Here is a 21,021-nt window from a genome sequence, read left to right on the forward strand (position 1 = left end):
CTATGAAAGCAGGTAACATTCCAGTCAGTGCTTGTTCAACACCTAATTGTTGGTGTTTGCCAAATTACCTGAAATGAAATAGACATTCAATGTGTAATATTTGTTGAATGAATACATTGATAGATTAACTTGAATTTCGGGGGTCATATTACATCTTTTTGCCCTCATGGAGAAAGCATTAAGTTCAAAGATGTGTGCATAATTTACTCAGATTTCTCAGACCGCTAGTACCTTAACACCTATCCAGAACAAAATCCTTGCTGTTTAAAGTTGGCCACAAATGATTTTTCCCAGAATGGAAATTTTAATAATTAGCTTTGTTTCATGCATCTGTTAAACATATCTGTATAAAATGGTGCATGCATTTTAACTTTTAAGTCTTCCTTAAAGTCATATTTTAGTATGTGTTAGCTGGTATTAACTACTCGCAGGTTTTACCTTATATATGCCTAAAGTCATGGCTAATGTGACCGTATAGACAATCTCTCTCCCACATATTTATTATCCTCTTAATGTAAAGGAAGGATAGTGAGAGATGATACATTGTATTCGAGTTTCAATGAGTTAAATAGTAAAACTGTAGTGAGAAAAGAATGATGAAAAAAGCAAATTGTGTCTAGGAAGGGATGGAAACAGCAATAAATTCGTGTAAACAAAAATATAGAAAAATGTAGTTGAGGCCAAAAATATGGATGGCAGTTCAGACGTTATTTTCAATGGTCTAGAGCCAAAAGGCTATATAAAACAGACTCCCAGATTGGCAGATTTATGAGACAGTCGTAAAAACCAGCGATCATAAAGTTGTTGGGGAAAAAAAAAAAAATCTAAGCACCGTTTACTTTGATTAGATTCAGGATTGAGCTGACCTAAATCTCAGAGGGGAAGAAGAATTTTGTGGTCCAGAAAACGTCTTCATATTATTCACAAACTGTACCCGTTTTTCTGGGAAAGACAACTCGTGAGAGATGTCATTTTATCGCCCACTTCCTTGAAATGACAGTAACTGAGGGCTGAGACTTATGGAGTGTGAATTTCGGCCCGGGCCCTTTCTTTCAATTGTGTGTGGATTTTGCCACCTTGGGCTGACCACCTTCATTGCTCACTGAAATTACTGTGCTGGCCTTCAGTATGTTCCCTGCTTCTGCCCAGAAGCACTGTCTTACCAGTTTATCCTCAACACAACAGCTGGAGGGATGCTTGTAACCACAACCCAAATCATGTCTTCCGTCAGCTGAAATCTTGTGACTGTTTCCCACTTCACTTCGCGTAAAACCGGAGTCCTTTCAATAGTTTCTGATCATTCTTGGATTCATTCTCTTTTTTCCCTGGCTCCAGACACGCTGAATTCCATGCTTTGCCTCAGACACACGAGGCATGCCCCTCAGCCCCTTACGCAGCCTGTGTTTTCCACCTGAACTCTCTTCCCCCAGATATCGGCATTGCTAACTTTCCGATTTTCCTGTATGTTTGGCTCCAGTGTCAGTTTTTCAGAGAGCTCTACTGCTGTTAAAGATGGTATTTCCTCTTCACAGTCCCCAGGAACTTCCTTCGTGTTATCCCTTACCCTGTTCATCTCTTATCACCCTAGAACATGCTAAATAATTGACCTATGGACTCATTCATGTGTCTTAATTGCCTTTCAGCTCTCACTGGGATGGAAGGTCATCAAGAGCAGAGAATGCCTGGGTTCATTGCCCTGTTCCAAGTTCTTAACACGGTGCCTGACACAGTGTATGCTCAATAAGTGTTTGGTAAGTTCTCGAATCACCTCGCTGAATCCTCACAAGAGTTCTACAGGAGTTTCTAGCATTATGGTATTATTTTTGTTTAAGAAACTCTAGTTAGATTTCTTGACGTTTTAGTGGATTCAATTGTATACATTGCATATTTGTAGGATGTCGCTTTCATAAGATTATTTATAGGATTATGGGTTAAGAAAACTTGAGAAACATGAGGAAGCTTGATTTTTAAAAATTCACTATTTTTGCATAAATAAATTTGAAACCCTGAAGCCAATAGGCAGCATTTTTAATCATCTTTTTCTTTTTTGCTTTTGAACGGTATAATACTCCGATACAAAATTCCTTTTTTAAAATGTTATCATCAGTCTTCTGTTTAAATCTGAGCATACCAGTTCATCACTTCCACCAAAGACTGCAGTCATTTGCTTCGAAGCAGGCATCTTGCGCACTCTATCTCGACGGCAGGGCAAAGCCGCCCGAAGCGCCTCATTACGCAGGCAGAAGGCTGGCAGTAAACATTCCCTGCAGCCTCCACCTCTGCCAGGAAAAGAGCTGAGCTCCTCTGTCTGGCTAATGGTGTTCTAGGCTCCTAATTGCTGCACATCAAAAGTTCCAAAGTACTTAAGCATCCTCACCAGAAAAACAGAAGCAGCCACAGTGAAAAACTTGAGGCTTCATCACATGTGTGCTTAAGACCGAGGAAACCTGCTTTGCTCCAGAGTCATCCCCAGGGGGATGAAGAGGAAGCAGTTTAGCAGCTTGTCACTCTCCTGGGAGACTGGCCCTACCTGAGCGGAGGGCTTGAGTGTCCCCTTTCTTCCTTGTCCCTCTGCTCTCCACATCCTGGCTGAATGGGAGGCCAGGGGAGCTCAGGGAGATCTTGTAGGAGCTGCCCCAAATGGGAACCTTTGCATACGTATACATTGTTTAAATGTGCTTTCCAAATCAAAGGACATTTCTGGAAAAATCCAGCTTCCCCGTACCCTAGCTAGAGAGACCTTTATGAGAGCTGAATGTCACTAGAGTGGTTTGAGAGAAATTCTAGTCCAGATAATTATTTTTATTTCTTGAGCATAGCAGTAAGGAGCCTAAGTTCCTAACCTGGGCCCCAATCAACCCCATCTTTGTTTTGTTTTGTTTTTATTTAAATAAGTTAATATAGGTCCAATAACTTAGAACAGTGACTGGAACATATAATATAGCCAGTAAGCACAAGCTATTATTAATTGTAGCAGCGTTAGTATTATTATCACTAATTAACACTAATTGTATGCAAGGCGTTATGTTACATCCTTTTTTTTTTTTTTTTTCTTTTGAGTTGGAGTCTCACTCTCTCACCCAGACTGGAGCCTCGACCCGCTGGGCTCCGGCGATCCTTCCGCCTCAGCCTTCCCAGTAGCTGGAACTGCAGGCGCATGCTACCACACCCGGCTAATTTTTTTGATTTGTTGTAGAGATGAGGTCTCGCCAAGTTGCTCAGGTGGGTCTCGAACCCACGGGCTCAGGCAATCCACTCACCTCGGCCTCCCAAAGCGCAGGATGACAGGCTGAGCCACCGAGCCCGGCTTATGTTACATCTTATTTAACCCTTTAAGCAAGCCCATAATGTAGGTGCGATTTATTTTCAAATCTACAGTTGAAAGAATGAAGACCTAAGTTGTTCTGTAGCTCACCCAAGGTCACTACATATTGGGGTATTGGTCACATGGCTATAGAGTCATATTTTTACAATACACTGACTAGATGTGGTTCAAAGATGCATTTTGTTTGGTTCGCAAATACAAATATTTTCAAGACTTTGAATCAGAGGATGCATTTCTCAGTTAACGCCATCACGGCCATTTCCTATTACACACCCTCCTGCTTTCAGTCACTTTTGTTTCCTTATTCTCCCTCTATTTTCAACAAATATTCATTGAAGGCTTCCTATGTGCCAGGCACTGTAAAAAAAAATGGGAGCGATAGCTTTGAACTCAAAGGAACAAGTATTTGCTTTCAGGAAGTTCGCAACCTCTACTGCAGAGCATTCGTCACTTCACAGTGGGGATAAATGGTAGCAAATCTTTTGCAGAGAAAGACAACACTACATATGTTACCTTTACAGCACAAAATTAAAACCTGTTATATCACTGAGAGTTCTCCAACATGTCTTCTTAAACTGAAAGTACAGTTGACCGCTGACAACCTGTAATTGGGAAGGCCTCAGAAACTATTTTTGTCCTTAAATAGATTCTGGACTCACTTGCACAACACTGAAAATGACCGTCTCAAAAATTCATTTCTTCTTGAAAGCAATATCTCTGGTCATGTAGTGCCAAAATATGCGTTTCTGAAGAATGTTAATGTCGATGTAGTAGCCATCTTATACATAATAAATATATACGGATAGGCATAGCTATAGATAGATGGTGAGTTAAAGGAGTTAATCATTACATGGTTATAAGTCCATCAGATTAGCAAAACAAATACATTCTGATGGCAGCATAAAATGGGAAAATTATAGGCTGAATTTGGGGAAGCAGAGCAGCTGGGAACACTTGATGGAATTCCCAGCTTGGACCCGTCCCCAGCTGAAGAAGTGAGAACTCTAGCGGGCATGTTTCTTGTTAATTGTTTCTTTTCTCCTTTTTATATGAATAAAACTAGTGATGACTAAAGTTTGAGGTTTTAAGTGGGATTATGTCCAAATTAGCATCACCCATTGTATTATTCAGGGTTTTCCAGAGAAACAGAACCAGTAGGAGAAAGACATAGATAGAGATGCTATAGATATAAATACACTCGATAAAGATATAAATATAAATGATATAGTATGAAAAGATTTTTTTTTTTTTTTGAGCTGGACTCTACCCAGACTGGAGTGCAGTGGCAGCTCCCGGCCACTGTAGCCTTGACCTGCCGGGATCCGGCAATCCTTCCACCTCAGCCTTCCAAGTAGCCGGAATTACAGGCATGCGCACCACACCTGGCTGATTTTTTGATTCATTATAGAGATGAGGTCTCATCAAGTTGCCCAGGTGGGTCTCGAACCCGCGGGCTCAGGCAATTTACTCACCTCAGCCTCCCAAGGATCAGGATTACAGGCTGAGCCACTGAGCCCGGCTTGGGAAGATATTTATTATAAGAGTTGGCTCATGTATTATGGAGCTCAAGAAATCCCATAATTTTCTGTCTGCAAGCTGGACAGCTAGGAAGCTGGTGGCGTAATTCAGTCTGAGAATTGAGGCCTAATAATCAGGGATCGATGGTGCAAGCCTCAGTCAAAGTCAAAAAGCCTGATGGGAGTCGGAAGACTTGAGAACCAGCCAGTCTGATGCCCAAAGGAAAAATAAGATGAATATTTTTGCTCAAACAGAGAAGAAGAATTTGAGCTTCCTCCCCTTTTTGTTCTATGCAGGCCCTCAAAGGATTGCCTGATGTCCCCCCATGTTGTTGAGGACTGCTTTACTCAGTGAGTCCATTGAAATGCTAATGCTTGGGGAAACACCCTCATTTTCACATCTAGAAATAATGTGTATCAGCTATTTGGGCATCCCCTAGCCCAGTCAAGCTGACATATTGAATTTGGCCATCACATCCATGTTGATGAGTGACTGAATTTTGTGGGTTTCCCTTGTAAGGTTCATGTGTTTTCCATTGGGAAAGCAGCAAGGGTGAATGTGGAAGAGTAAGTAAGCCAGGTTTATGGACTAAATAGTTTCTTTCAGCACCTTGAAATTCACTCTTCCCTGCTTCTGACCTGCTTGTGCCCCAAGAGGTCAACTTTTGCAGCTTTCATTCACAAGTTCACTGGGCCCTCTGACTTCCAGATGGTGGTGGCGTAAGCTGGTGCTGAAAAGGTGAGAGGTGGGAGAGGTCAGCTATTCATTCCCTTGGTGGTTTCTCTACTAAGCTAAGCTAAGCTGTGATTTAGCAGTGATTGGTTTCCTCTTTCAAAGACCGTAGCTCCTGTTAGTTAGTTCTACCCTACAGTTATTTCTGATTTTCCATAACCGCTTCCTCATCTTACTTCTCCTGTAAACTTATTCTTTTTTTCTTTTTTTTTGAGTCAGAGTCTCACTCTGTCGCCTAGGTTGGAGTGCAGTGGCATGCTCACAGCCACTGCAGTCTTGACCTGCTGGGATTAGGCTAACCTTTCACCTTTCACAAGTAGCTGGAACTACAGGCATGTGCCACTGTGCCTGACTAATTTTTCTTGATTTATTGTAGAGATACAGTCTCTCCAAGTTGCCCAGACTGGTCTTGAACCCCTGAGCTTAGGCAATCCTCTTGCCTTTGCCTCCCAAAGTACTGGGATTATAGGCATGAGCCATGACACCTGGTCTAGACCTATTTTTTTTAAATAGCTGTCCACCACTCCCAAGATCCTTCACCTCCTTGGGAGTTTCTCTTAGCTCTCTCATATATCTTTTTTAAATGCTCACCTTTGTAAAAACTTTCCTCTATTTTCTCATTTGTTTTCTGTTTTGACCTTGACTGACTCATTCCCCATTACAAATAAAAACTATTAACTACTCCTGATAGTTGTCCATGCCTGATCATAGCAAAGTGAGCAAATACACTTTGCCCTGAATGTATATTCTTTCCCTGAACATTGCTATTTATGTATTTCCTCATTTCACCCTCACAGCAGCTAATGAAAAGAGTTTGAATCACCCATTTTCCATTTGAATAAACAGAGGAGCATTAAGTAATCTGCCCAAAGTGAACAAAAAATAGGAGCAAAGTGTTGGACCCAAGACGTTTTATGCCAAATCCACTATGATATGGTTTGTAGAAATGTCATGCTGGGAAAGGGAATGACTTTAAAACAAACCAAAGAAAATTCAAGAACAGGGTGCAGCAAATGATGATCTAAAGACCTAGAAATAAGCAGGAACCTAAATTTATAAGATAAATGAAAAGAGAATCTAATGCCCTGTATGTATAGGAAAATGTATTAATGTAGTAGCATGAATGAGCTAGAGGGTACTCAAGTGCCAGGTACATTTGGGGAAAAAAGTATCTCTAAGATGAAACATTATTGCTTGCAAAGTATCCAGTTTTCAAAAAGAAGACTTCAAATTATCCCAAGGTTAAAAATCTTATCTGAGTGGCATCTTCACTTTCTTCTTGTCTTTAATAATGTCCTCTTGAATCTGAGTATCACATGTTCTCACTCATATAGTGGACCTTGATCATCTACCATAATACTTTAAACAAACAAAAAAAAGGACTAAGTGATGGGAAACTATAGGGGGGGGTAGGGAGGGGAAGGGAGGTGGGACTAATGGTAGTCAATATCTGTCTGGGGATGGGTAGACACCCCTTATTAACAAGGGTGCCTGAACGATGCACATTTGTATACCTAACCTTAACTGTACCTCACAATTTTATAATAAAAAATACGTCTAATAATAATAATAATAATAATAATAATGTCCTCTTGAATTCTCCCAAATGTTTTCTTCTCTTTGACTGATTGTATTAAAGGAAAACTAAGAAGAAAATAGAAATGTTTCCAGATTTAAATCAAATTTAAGTCATAATTTATTTCTTCTACTTTTAGTCACATTTCATAATAGAAAATGCATTTTACTCAATTTCCCATAAAAAGTAGAAGTATTCTGATAAAATATCAAAGCTCTTGAAATAAGTTACAATTATCTCAGAATGTCCAAGAAATAAAACTTTCTGTTTAATAAGAACTAAAATGAAACTATTCTACCTTAATAATTTCAGTACAATAAGCAAAATAAATGCTTTTGATGTTTGAAAAAAAATTAGTGTTTTATGGAAATTTCAATCTGGATTGCTATTGCTATGGGCAAAACAATAGATATAAATGCTATAAAATATATAAACAGACTGTTAAGTTGCCTACAGAATATCACTAGAGTTTAAAAATGTGTTTAGTTGTGTGTGTATTGAATGAATATTTAAACATAATATTTTATTCTTTAAATTTACATTACAAATGTCTTATATTATTTATTAAATAGAGTTATGAATAAAATGTATTATATAGTTTAATATTCATTATTTTAATTTTTATGTTACCTTGTGTGAAGTGAAAATTACCACAGGGTCAATTTTTTTCTCTTTTGTAAATGCTTACAATTAAGTCAGCATATTAGAATTTTCTCATTAGTTTCTGATAAAATTCTCCTCTGTATGGTTTAGTAGTCTTTGGCTACAATTAACATAAAACAGCCGAGTCAGCAGCTTGAGAAGAAAATAAACTAGTTTATCAAATAACTCAGTGGTAGGGAAAATGTTGGACCTCAGCAAAGGATATGAACTAGAAACATCTCAAGACTCTGTGTCTGGAATCTGCTTCTCTCCTTTAGTCAATCTCTCTCTCTCTCTCTGTTTTCCCCAACTCAGGTTTACTTTTATTTTCTTTTTGCTCCTTGTTACAATTCCAACTCTCAATCCTAATTCTAGCTCCCAGTTGCAATTTCAAGTTCCATGCGGAGAAAAATGCACTGACCCAGCTTTGGCCAGGAGGTTGCAAACGGTTCACTCAGTTACATCCAGGTCACATAGTACAGCAGCATCAATGAGGGGTTGCTTCTTATGAGAAGAGGGACATTAAGAGAGTAAAAGGAACTTTAGAGTGATCTATGAAGACAAGCAAATCTTTACGGCCTCCCATTTGTGAATGGTTCTGAATTCAACTGTTTGTTTTATGTGTCCTACTTTAAGTACGTTTTACTGCCTGTCATTTAAAGTTGTTTTTGAAAATATGTGGGCCATAAACCTATTAAAGGCAAAGGTCAGATGGGATTATCTCAGCTTTGAAGCTGGAAAATTTGAGGACAAGATCTGAAACGGGAGATAGTGAGAAAGGTGAACAGAATTTTTCTGTTGTCAACTCAGTGCTCTCTCCTTAAACTAATCATCATCCTTATTCCTCCAACCTGCTCTCACAGACCTGAATACATACTAAAGAATGTTCCAAAAATATCACATGTAGAAGGAGAAAAAGCTACCCATAGCCTTCTATGAAAAAGGAAACATAATCTTGGAATCTTTCAACCAATATAACCTCGGTGCATCTGATGACATTCAAAATAGTCACACTATCCCAGTGATGAATACACTAAAAGCTCAGACCTTACCACTACGTAGTACATCCATGTAACTCAAGTGCACTTGGACCCCTAAATCAATTACAATAAATCATTAGAAAAAAGAAAAAAACATGAATGCATTTGAGGTACTATTATGACCTGTCCTCTTACTTGACATATATTTGGTGTTCTTGAAAAGCTGTTTCTTCTCCCCAATGATACAATAAATAATCAACAGCATTCAAATGAAAGAAATTAAGGATTTTTGTTTGCTTCAAAATGACCTTTAAAATGCTGAGCTGGGCTCGGTGGCTCAGCCTGCAATCCCAGCACTTTGGGAGGCTGAGACAAGTGAATTGCCTGAGCCCAAGAGTTCGAGACCAGCCCAGGCAACTTGGCGAGACCACGTCTCTGCAATAAATAAATAAAAAAATAGCCAGGCAGGGTAGCGCAAGCCTGCAGTTCTGCCTACTTGGAAGGCTGAGGCAGAAGTATCTCCAGAGCCCAGCTGGTCAACTCTGGGGTGGCCATGAGTATGCCACTGCACGCCAGCCTGGGTAATGGAGTGAGACTCTAACTCAAAAAAAAAAAAAAAGTTAGCCCATTTAAACCTAAATAAACATTTTAAAATGGCAACAACAATAATAATGGCAAGAAAGTCAATCCAGGCAGTCCTTGCTGGAATCTGAGCTACCCTTGCTGAACCAACACATCTAGGTCTAGACAAGTTGCTAACCTGATACTCTTCTCTGTTTAGGGTTCCAGTTCCTCTTTGGATGTGGCTACAGGATCAGTCTCCTCAATTCTTAGATGCTTCTGTAGACTTTTGTTCATCTTCTCTTACTAAGATCATATGGTCTTATATTTCTTTTGGTGGGATTACATACAGTAGTTGAGCTCCAGTCCTAAATGTGGTATCCCCATTGAGACCACTTAGTTATCCAAAAGGAGGCAGGAGGATATTTACATTTGGGCAATATGTTTTATTATGGCCTTTAATTTTCAATTACTTGTGATATGTCATGATAGTGCATGCCTGTAATCCCAGCACTTTGGGAGGCCAACGCAGGAGGATTGCTTGAGGCCAGCAGTTCAAGATTAGCCTGAGCCACATAGTGAGACCTCACCTTCACATAAAATAATAATAAAAACAAAATTAGCCACATGTGGTGATGCATGCCTGTATTCCCAGCTACTCAGGAGGCGGAAGCAGAAGAATCACCTGAGCCTATGAGGTGGAGGCTGTGACAAGAAATGGTTGTGTCACTGAACTCCAGCCCGGGCGACGGAGCGAGATTCCAACTCAAACGAAATGAAACAAAACAAAAAACAAACAGTTCTGTTATTTCTTAATTTTTTTTTGTTTTCATGCAATTTTGGTTATTGTTCAATTTTACCTTCTATTACAATGGTCAGATCCTGTGCATACCATTTCTGTGTTCATACCTGTATAACCTACACATAAAACTCACAGGGGAGCAAGGTGAATGTCACAAATGTTTTGCTTGGCCAGTGAAGGAAAAGACTTATATTGTACTCCCCAAGTTCAAATGCTTCCGATTTGCCATCACATGAGTTTTCTCATTTTCCTCTTCCCATTCAGGCGTTCCTCTCCTCCTTCATCCTGCCAAGCAATATCCAGGTTATCTGTTGCCCTCTTTAGAGCAATTATTCCAATCTCCATCTCTTTCTCCTCTCCTGTTCAGAGAAACTAAATTAGTTTATTGTAAACATGCTTTCCCAGAACAACCCTTCAGTTACTGTTACATAGAGAGAAATGAGAAATAATACATTTTAAAAAAATACATTACACATAGTTTTCAGAAATACTATTTTAATTGTTAATTAATGTCAATCACATTGATTTATTACTGTTTATTTAAATCTTCTATTACCTCCCATTTTAAATGGTTTCGTTTTATTCTTTTTAACCCCAACAAATATATCTTATACAAAGCTTTTGATTTTTGTCTTTTGATTTTATTTTTTTAATTTTAAAGATGTGGGGTACAATTCAGGGTTAGGTATACAAGTGTTCATTATGTCTGTACCCTTGTTGATGAGGTGACCCCCTGTCCTTCCCCTGGCAGATTCCCTCTACTGCCAATCCTTTTCTTAGAGTATTATGATAATTGTTTAAGGTCTGCTTATAAGTGAGAGCATGTGGTACTCAGTTCTTTGTTTCTGTGATAGGTCACTCGGTATTACAGATTCTAAGTCCTTGATTTGTGTCTTAATTATCACAAGGGCATGTGCTAGATCAAAGAAGCTATGAGCCCTTTATACCGAGTATTTCACATACTTAGGGTTTCCTCAGCAATACATGAAAGGGTCTATTCGACCATACCTAGATATAGAAGGTTATCAGTATTTTTCAAAAAAGTGTTAAACAATGAATCAAAATGTCTTTTTAAAATTTGCACATACATCAACAAGGGTCCTACATAATCAACGCTTATATACCTAACCCTGAATTGTACCCCACATCTTTACAATTAAAAAAAAATTGCACATATCTTTTTAACAGGCTATGTTAAACAATTGTTTACCAATTGCATTTCTAAATTTGTAGCTTTCACATTTATGTTTAAATCAACTACGAGGGATTGGATCATCCTGTGCTAAAGTACTAACCACAAAATATCAGTGGCTTAACTCAGACATTTATTTCTCATTTATGTAAAGCCATCTGGGCTCTAACTTCCCTCCTGGGCACTTCTTTCCAAGCAGGAGTACAGAACAGTCTGTCTGCAATGTCACTTGCATCTCTGTCACCTGGAACACACGGCTTCCAGGGTTGCTATGTCAGGGGACGAGAAGGTCCCATGCTGGCTTTTCAACACCTCAGCCCGGAAGGAGCATTCCTCTTTTCCTCTCACAATCCATTGGTCATAGCTAATCATGTGTCCCACCCGAATGCAAAAGCATAGAGAGAGGAACTCAGAATTCCTGAGTGACAGCAATCCTTACCACATACAGATTCTTCACCGTTTAGGCAAACTTGGATGTACATACTCTTGGCATAAAAACATTAGTCTCTGATTCTCTTTTGCTAAAGATTTTTTTTTAAGTTTGCTATATGCCTTTTTAATTTGTATTCTATTCTGAATTTGCAAAGACAGCTTTCTGTTACAAGGACTGATAATACTTAGGAAGAATCAAGAAGTGTCATTATATTATTTGTTGGAAAAAAAAAGTCAAAGAAAAGCATGTCAGTCTTCGAGCGATCGTTAAGTCTCGAAGCGAGTGGAAGATCTCACCGAGGACAGCTGACATGAAGGAAGGGTGAAAATGCACAAAATGAACTCTATTAGATCAACCTGTTAACTTGAAAGCTGGCTGTTTGACTTGAAAACTAGCAGTTCAGGTGCTTATTATTATTTTTTTCTGATGGTTCTAGAACTTGCCTTGCTTTCATTATGGTTCGAGTTTTCCCAGAAGATCATTTGGATTCTGTCTTCTCGGAAGAAGAGCACCCACACAAATGAATTAGAATATAAGCTAAATTCGGCTTTGTTCAAATGTGCCTCCACCTAGTGTCTCTCCTCTGCTCCCCATCCTCCATTCCACCCACATTCTGGGAAGAAAGGAAGACGGAAAGCATTTATTCATGCCTAAAACCTAAAACGAGCTGTGAAATCTTTGTTTACTTCCTTGACGTCTCCACTAACTACTAATAATATGAGGATAGCATTTAAACACGGACATGTCTTAAAATCTCCAATAGCCACGGCCCTGTGACTGGTCCCAAGTCAGGCAAAGACTTGATACAAACTTTGTTATGTCTGTTCTATGGATAAGCTTTGCTAAAGTCTGGACTCATATGCTTTTCCTCCATTTCTTTCTTTTCTAGTTCCTTGCAACAAACATTGTATTAGTTTTAACACATGTCATCTTCCTGTAGGATTCATTATGTAGGTTAAAAATCACATGCCATTTTTAAATGAAAATGACAATTTCTTCTTAGTACAATGTATTTATTCTGGTTTATTTGATTGCGATGCTTTTTTAAAATCTAGAAATGTTCTATTTAATTTGAATTTTAATTCAACTCTTTGTTTCTGAAATTGCTTCCTTGTAGTTCTTTATGTGATCTCTCCCTTGATTTTTACTACCTTTGCAGTTTCATCAGCTTTCCATTTTCATTTTTATTTAATTTTATACTGAGTTAGAATAACCAAGGGTAAGACATCTCTAGCTTACTTTCAAATGCAGTTTACCACTAACTTACTTTTGCCAAAGAATGGTTGCTAAGTGGGAAAAAAAAGGAATAAATCTCAGCAAGGTAATGAGTCATACCAGTTAATACAAACTTTTACCCAGCAGAGCAAGCTGATTAAAATCAGAGTTGTTATCTACTCGTAGGAGGTGTAGGTAGGAAGATGCCAGTTTCCCTAATGCAGTGGAATTTATCAAGTAGCTGAGTATTGTAGGATGTGTTCTTCAGAAGCATGCTGCATGCATTCACAACACTAAAAATCAAAGTTCAATTTCAAAGGCCTAGCAAGACAAACAGAAGTAGAGAGGCAGGAATGTCAGGTATGTTCATTTTAGTTTGCAGAAATGAGACCCTTGTCCTATAAAGTGAGTTATGAGCAAGTATGAGTGGTTTTGTTATAAATTGCTCTTCTTCTAGGAGGTGAATAATTGCTGAAGAATTTAACAGATCAGGTGATTCTCACTGTCAAGAATACAGTAGTATTTGGTAGAATGTTCAATGTGGAGATCACCAGATAAGTACAACCATTACCTAATGGTCCCAATTACCTAAATTGGATAATACTGCTCTGAAAAGATCGTTTGTAGACGTCCCTGAAGTTTATGAAAAGCATTTTACATAAATTAATCTTAGGAAGCTCATTAAGATCTAGGATCCTAGAAGGAAGAGTGAGAATACCGAAGTCTGTAAGGTTGCCAAATTCCTCAGTGTTTTTAGCTCTTTGGTGGCAGAGGGAAGAGAGTTTTGTTCACAAACATATGGCCAAAGTTGATAAGATCTAATTATATGTTTGCAGCTGTTTCAAATCTGTAAATATCTAAAGTTGGTCAACATTATCGACGCATGACAAAGGCAGTATAAATAAAGGAAATTAGCTAAAAATTGAAACAACAACAATCCCTTTTGAAGAGAGGAAATTAGTGGCTGAGTTTTCTAAGTGTGACTTAAACAGGATAAGATCAGAACAACAATGCTCTACATACATAAAAAGTTTGCACCTCATTAACAAGAGTTCTGGAAGCAATTTGTGTGTATTGGAAGACCTCTGACAAAAATTCTCAACAGTTAGGATATACTTTTAACAGTAATACTTATCAGGATTATTAGACTATTTTGCTCATTTAGATACCTGTGCAAAATACAATTAAAGGTTTCTAACAGACTCATTGAATGTTTGTTACAAGAATATAAAGACCTACAATCTATCCAGTGAAAAATTGTATACAGCCTTAATTAAAGGAGGCTAGATATGCAAGAGCGACCTATCATGCATGAGATTATCCATTTTCAAACAAACGGATAAAACCGAATCATGATGAAAACACATAAAGCTGCAAATAAGGAGCAACTTGTATGTTTTAGGGGCCATGGCTGAGAAAAATAGAGGGAATAATGGATGTTATGATTCAAATATTGAAATAAACTTTGAGCAGAAAGCCCAAGAAATTGTATTTTTTATTAAGAACAAAAATAGGAGGAATAGAGAAATCTACATTTTAACTTTTTTATCTTCTCTTAAGGTGTCCTACCAAAATCTGTTTTCATGTTTGAAACAAAACAAATATTCAATACATTTACCAAATAAAGGTAATAATTCTATAGGATCAAAATAATTACTACTGTAAGGTCAATGCCTGTTCTTCATTTTATTTATGTGTACATACACACAGAGACACACACACACACACACACACACACACACACCTCTTTTTTTTTTTTTCCAGTGGCAAAGCACAGGTGCAACAATTTGTTATTTACATAAGAGGAAGAGAAGGAGTGTTCGGACGTGAGTCAGACTATTGACTAATGAGGCAGTCCCCTGAGTACTTGTGAGTCTACGGTCCAGCAACTGGCATGTGTTTTACCAGGGCCACTTACACTTCTTGATAACTAGATCTAATTGTCATGCCCTGTTGATGCAATTGACTAGTGTGAGGTTCTACAGAATGTCAAGATGATGAAGGTCACTGAGGATAATACCACCAAGAATATAATCACTACGGAAATTGAGAAATACACCTTCACCAAAATGTAGACTGGATACCAAGTGTTTATTACATTAAGAGAAAACGTCAGATAAACAAAATGTAACAGAGTTTATTTGATGGAAAAAACCAGTTCAGGACTGGGCAGTCCCAAGGACCAGATCGGTACAAAGAGACTCTGGAGCTGCCACATGGTCAGATGACAGAAAAAGGAAAGTGACATACAGAAAATGAAAGTGAGGTACAGAAACAGCTGGATAGTTATAATCCAGTCTTTGCCTTATTTAAGCATGGTTTAGACAGTTGGCTACCTGTAACGGCTGAACCATGGATCCAGGGATTACCTGAGGCTTGACTAGTTGCTACAAGAGTAGGTTACAATACACAATGGAATATTACACAGTCATAAAGAAGGACAGACATATGGACTTCACAGAAACTTGGATGGATTTTGAGTCGATCATATTCAGTGATCTATCACAGAAACAAAGAACAGAGTACCATGTGTGGTCGCTCATAAGGATGCCTTGAACAATTATAATACTGTAAGAAAGGGATTGGCAGTGGTGGGAAACTGTCAGGGGAGGGGGATGGGACTGGCAGTTGAGGGAAACTGCTAGGGGAGGGAGGGGCACACCTCATCAACAAGGGTACCTGCACAATCAACGTTTGTATACCGAACCCTGAATTGTAACCCACATCCTTATAATAAAAAAAAAGAGTAGGTTACAAACTGTTTACACATCCAGTTGGGTGATAGTTCACAATGTATGGAGAAAAATATAGGTCAAACTTAAAACAGGTAAGGCAATTGCTTTTGACTAAATTTAATTTAACAATTTTCCCTGTGGAAAGAGGCCAACCTCTCAACATTTTGGTCAAAATTCATGTCTCTCTGTCACTAATATCAATCGTCTTACTTGCTTTCAAATCTCACTAGGAAATAGCGAAATAGTGGGTTTTGTAAGGTGAGAAGAAGGAAACTCAACAATTTAAAAAAACTGATTGGTTCATGTCAGATTACTTCAAGTTACTTTTCTTTGTAAGCATTAGAGCAGAGGAGACTTCCTTATTACGCTGGAATTTCCTGATTTCAGAGGAAAAAAACTGGTCTGTGCCAGGATATATCTACTTCCTCAAAATTTAAGTTTGCTTGCGTCACATTTAGCACAAGTGACTCCTTTTTGCTTTAGTCTGGTCTGTTGGGGCCTAGGCTGTGAGCTCTGTCCAAAAATGATGGTCTCCCATTATTTTGTTAAAAAACGTTTGTCTTTTGGTCAGACTCTCGCTCAGATGAAAGGGTGACCACAATTTAGAGCTTTGATGCTACTCTCAGTTACGATCATTTTGGGTTTCTGGTATCTACATGCCATTCATAGGTTATGGCGTCCTCATGATCACACGTTTTTAGGAAAGATATCCCACCTACAATTACGATGGGATGTTTCACTTTCTTTCCCTTGCGATAGTACGTCATAATCTTATGCAAACCCTCTGGTTTCTACCAGGGTTATATTACTGAATTAAATTGGGATATTATCGTGACCACTAGCCCTATTTTATTTGAGTCTTTGAGTGTTAGTGATAATATTGCTTCCAAAGTTTAATCTTGGCTGAGAAGGAAAAACAGTTTTATGGACTTACGTTTGACATTTTCTACCATAATGACTCTTACTCTGTAAGTTAAGGTTTCTACTAAAACATAAATATATCCATCATAAGTGTGACCTTGAGGTCAGGAGAAGTAATCATAGGTTGAGTCTGCTGACCCATTTGGTCCACTGATGGACCAAGAACAGAATCTGTCTGGTCTTCATTAGCTTTCACTCTAACAGGTATTGTGATAGGGTTTAGAGTCTCCATTACTAAAGTAGTTCAAGCTTTGCAACTCACATGATTTACCATGCTATTAAAAGTCTAAAATTTTTTTTTTTTGAGTCGGAGTCTCACTCTGTCGCCCAGACTGGGGTGCAGTGGCCGCTCCCGGCCACCGCAGCCTCGACCTGCTGGGCTCCGGCGATCCTTCCGCCTCAGCCTTCCAAGTAGCCGGAACTACAGGCATGCACTACCACGCCCGGCTAATTTTTTTGATTTATTGTAGAGATGAGGTCTCGCCAAGTTGCCCAGGCGGTCTCGAACCTACGAGCTCAGGCAATCCACTCACCTCGGCCTCCCAAAGCACGGGATTACAGGCTGAGCCACCGAGCCCAGCTTAAAGTCTAAAATTTTATTTCCCTTAAAAGTACCAATCAATGCCTATAAACCGACTTGATCTGGAAACATTATAGTGACCTTTTATTTATCGGTTTCTGTATTTTTCGGGTTATATAATTCATCATCGACTGCCTGTCCTGCTCACCCTGGAATGCCATGATCTATTAGTCATCACCATAGACACCTGCGGGTCAAGAGTAATCTAATTGCACCCAGCTTTCACTGCCATTGCATGGCTAACATTCACCCTACCTATTAGAAGTGCAGCTCCAAAGAGGCAGGTTTCTAGCATCTCCTCCTTCCAGTTCTGGAAAGAGGTCATCCTCACCAAGATACTTAAAGATACCAGGGATCCCTTTTGAGTGCGTTGTCTAGTGTCTTAGTGAAGAGAACATCCCGGGGAACAGTCAGGTAGTGGATTCTCTCCTCTTAACATGGTAAATACATTTTATCAGGACCCTCCCTCCACTGAGCTTTTTTACTTCTTCTGCCAAAACATCTTCATCTCATTTACCTTGACCCTTCTAATGTCCCAGCTTCAAGGAGGCATTCTAACAGCCAGTAGTACTGCCTCTAGGTATATTTCCAGAGTGTTAGACTCAAGTCTCAGGAAATAATTTATGTTAATAAGTTATCTCTCATCTTTTCCTACATTCTGCCGGTGTCTCAATGCAGCATTCTCAAGATCCACTTCCACGTTGTTTTCCTAGGTCATATGAGCACAGGTTAGCCAGTGCCTGTGATTCTTTTGTTGTATAATGCATTTCTTCATGGAGTAGGGTTTGCATTTTCTTCCTGTCTATGCTAATACCTGACTTTCATGGTAGTGCAATGAATAAAGGTAAGAAAAGAAAGAAAAGCATGACCTTACTTCAGGTGTGGTCTTAGCATTGTTTCTAAGCAATGGGAAGCTATTCTCTTCTATAAAAGAAAAGAGGTCTGCTTCAACTGTCTGGAAGAGAGCAGGAGAATCTGGGAGTTCATGATTTTCCAACTTCTAGAGCCAAACATCCTCAACTAAGATTTCAGAGTGCCTCTCATTTCCTGACACAGATCTGACCTGGACCTAGAGGACTTGATGAGTCTGTGCTTTCAGTCTCCTGGCAGTTCTGTTACCCTCGCAATTAAAGTGATGGAGCTGACTGTTTAAAAACAATCATCATCAGCCCTGAAGGCATAATTGCCTACATAATGTTCAAGTCCATTAGGTATGGCCTAACCCAACACTTGACTCTCAATGCAAGCGTACCATGTATCAATCCAGTTGTGACAGGCAGAGGAATTGCCCTAACTTTGTAGATGATGATACACAAAGGCTGACAGACCAGGTCTGGAAAAATGGATTTTTACTGGTAATTCGAGGTGAAAAGGATGGGGCGGCTTAGCCTGACCTAACAGCATGGGTTGAGAATTGGGAAGTGAAGAGATTATTAAAAAAGGAAGAGATGACTATTGACAGGTAAAGGCCAGGGCTTTCCTCTGTGCTGAATGATCGAGCTATCATTGCACACCAAGAAAAGGAATCAGAGTGAAAAGAGTTTTTAAGGTTTGCTAGGTCTGGCAGTTTAAACTGTCAAAGTCATTGCAAGGACTGAGAATGTTGAAGTCATCAAGGAAATAAAAATGATGCCAAATAGATTTATACCTGATTAAATATGAATTGGATTAGAAAAGGCATAAACAGACATTTTACTAACTGAGCCAACTGAACCACATGAGAGGGTTCAGAATGGAAGATTTGGACTAATAGTTCCTGTAATAAGAAGACTTTTTATAAGTAGTAACTGAATTCCCTTAAACAGATACCAAAATATATGGGTTGAATAATGAGCTGGCTTGCATTTTCTTATTTAGCAACAGAAAACAAACAGAGCAAACATACCATTTTTTAAAAAGCAAAATAATAGATACATTTGAACACCTACTAAACTCTAACTGCTGGGGAATCACAATCCAGAAAATCAAGCTCCTGTGTGCATTTTAGTGGGAGAACACAGACTATTAAGTATTTGAATATCACTTGAGATAAATGCTAAGGAGAGAAAAATAAAGGAGCATAAGAGACTACTGTTTTATCTGTTGAGGACTCAGGGAGGACTTCGCTGCTGATTTTTCATTTAAATGCTGAACAGAAGAAGTGTATGAACTATATCAACCAACAGATGATCCATACACATCTATCTAGCTATATATACACATAAATACGTATATATACATTATCTTCAAGAAAAGGAAGAATGAATCTGAATAATCAATCTGTTTTAAAAAGCTGAATAACACACGTAGTAGCTTTTACTATGTCCACAGAATTTTATCAATTTTATCAAGAGAATATAAAAACGGTCTGAAAAAGTCAGTATATTCTATAAACATGTAACCAGTGTTCTCTGATTAACATGTAATTCACCTAGACATTAAAAACAAACAAACACACTTCTCCCCAAGCTTTTAGAAATTAGAAAACACTTGTAAAAAATTCTTGGATCCTTGAGAAAATTAAGATTGCAATTAAGTCTATTGTAGTCTATTTTGTAATTAGCAGTAGTTAGAACACTGTGGGCTGTAACTATGGTTAAAATTTACAGTTACTTAAGTAACTTCAACTATTATTATTAATCTCAAAATAAATTAAGAAACATTTATCTCAAGAGACTGAAAGAAAGCAAGAGGAAAAAGATGAAAAAATAAGAAGAAGAAATTGACAAAAAGACAGAAATTAATGGCTTAGGCAATATAAAAAGTGAAGTTTCTCGTAATTTCACTATTCATATACCAGGAATATTTATAAAAATGTAAAATTCAGGAACAAGAATTGTGATAAAACCACGATAAGTTATATTTCTAAGATGTCTAAGGGACCTTTGCATAACTTCATTTGAAATGTGATTGCACATGAAAATATAAGTTATATAATTGCCTTATTAAACATATTCAGTGGTATTAAGCATGAACAATGAGAGAGTGATAGGAAAAAATCGATAGAAGCATGAAAGGTAGTTACCAAGTAAATTTTCTTCTAAAGGAACTAACCTCATATTAATATATAATGACATTGTATGAAGATCAGAGGTATGTATAACTTGTAAACTATTTAAAACCGCTACAGCTTGGGAGTCAGACAAATATTCAAATCCTAGTCTCTCAAAGAAAGATTTTTCACAAATTTTTTGATTTTGCATGAAAAAGATCCTTTCTACTGATTTCATTTCCTTTCCACCAGTTTCCTTCCATTCCAAATACATAACCACCCATGTCCTCATAAAGGACAAAAGGTGACATGGAGACACTTTAATATGTGAAGGGAACCAGCCTTGGAAAGAAAGCGACTTTTACCCTTGGCTCTGAGAGTTTCATCTTGTCTTGTCTTTACTGTTGATTCAATAACTATTTAAGTGCTTTTAATGAATAGACACCATTCTCAGTGCTGCAGTGCTCCCCAAAGAGAAAGGGGTTGAAGAGTGCTTAAGTTGTATGGACTACCAAGAGATAATCTATTCCTTTGCTCTTAAATTAGGGACATGTAGTACGCTTATGTCTTGTGACTTAGAACGAGGAATTGCGGCTGCGTAGTATTCCATCGTGTATTTGTAACACATTTTTTTAATCCAGTCCTCTTTTAATGGACAGCATGGTTGGTTCCAGGTTCTTGCTCTTGTGAATACTGCTGCGATAAACCTACGTGTGCAGGTATCTTTGTTATAGAGTGATTTGAATTCTTCAGGTTATATTCCCAGTAGGGGGATTGTGGGGTCATATGGGAGGTCAATATTTAGAGCTTTTAGGAATCGCCACACTGTTTTCCATAG

The sequence above is a fragment of the Carlito syrichta genome, unplaced genomic scaffold (genome assembly GCF_000164805.1).
Source record: "Carlito syrichta isolate Samal-C Ts95f unplaced genomic scaffold, Tarsius_syrichta-2.0.1 Scaffold78058, whole genome shotgun sequence".
NCBI lineage: Eukaryota > Metazoa > Chordata > Mammalia > Primates > Tarsiidae > Carlito > Carlito syrichta.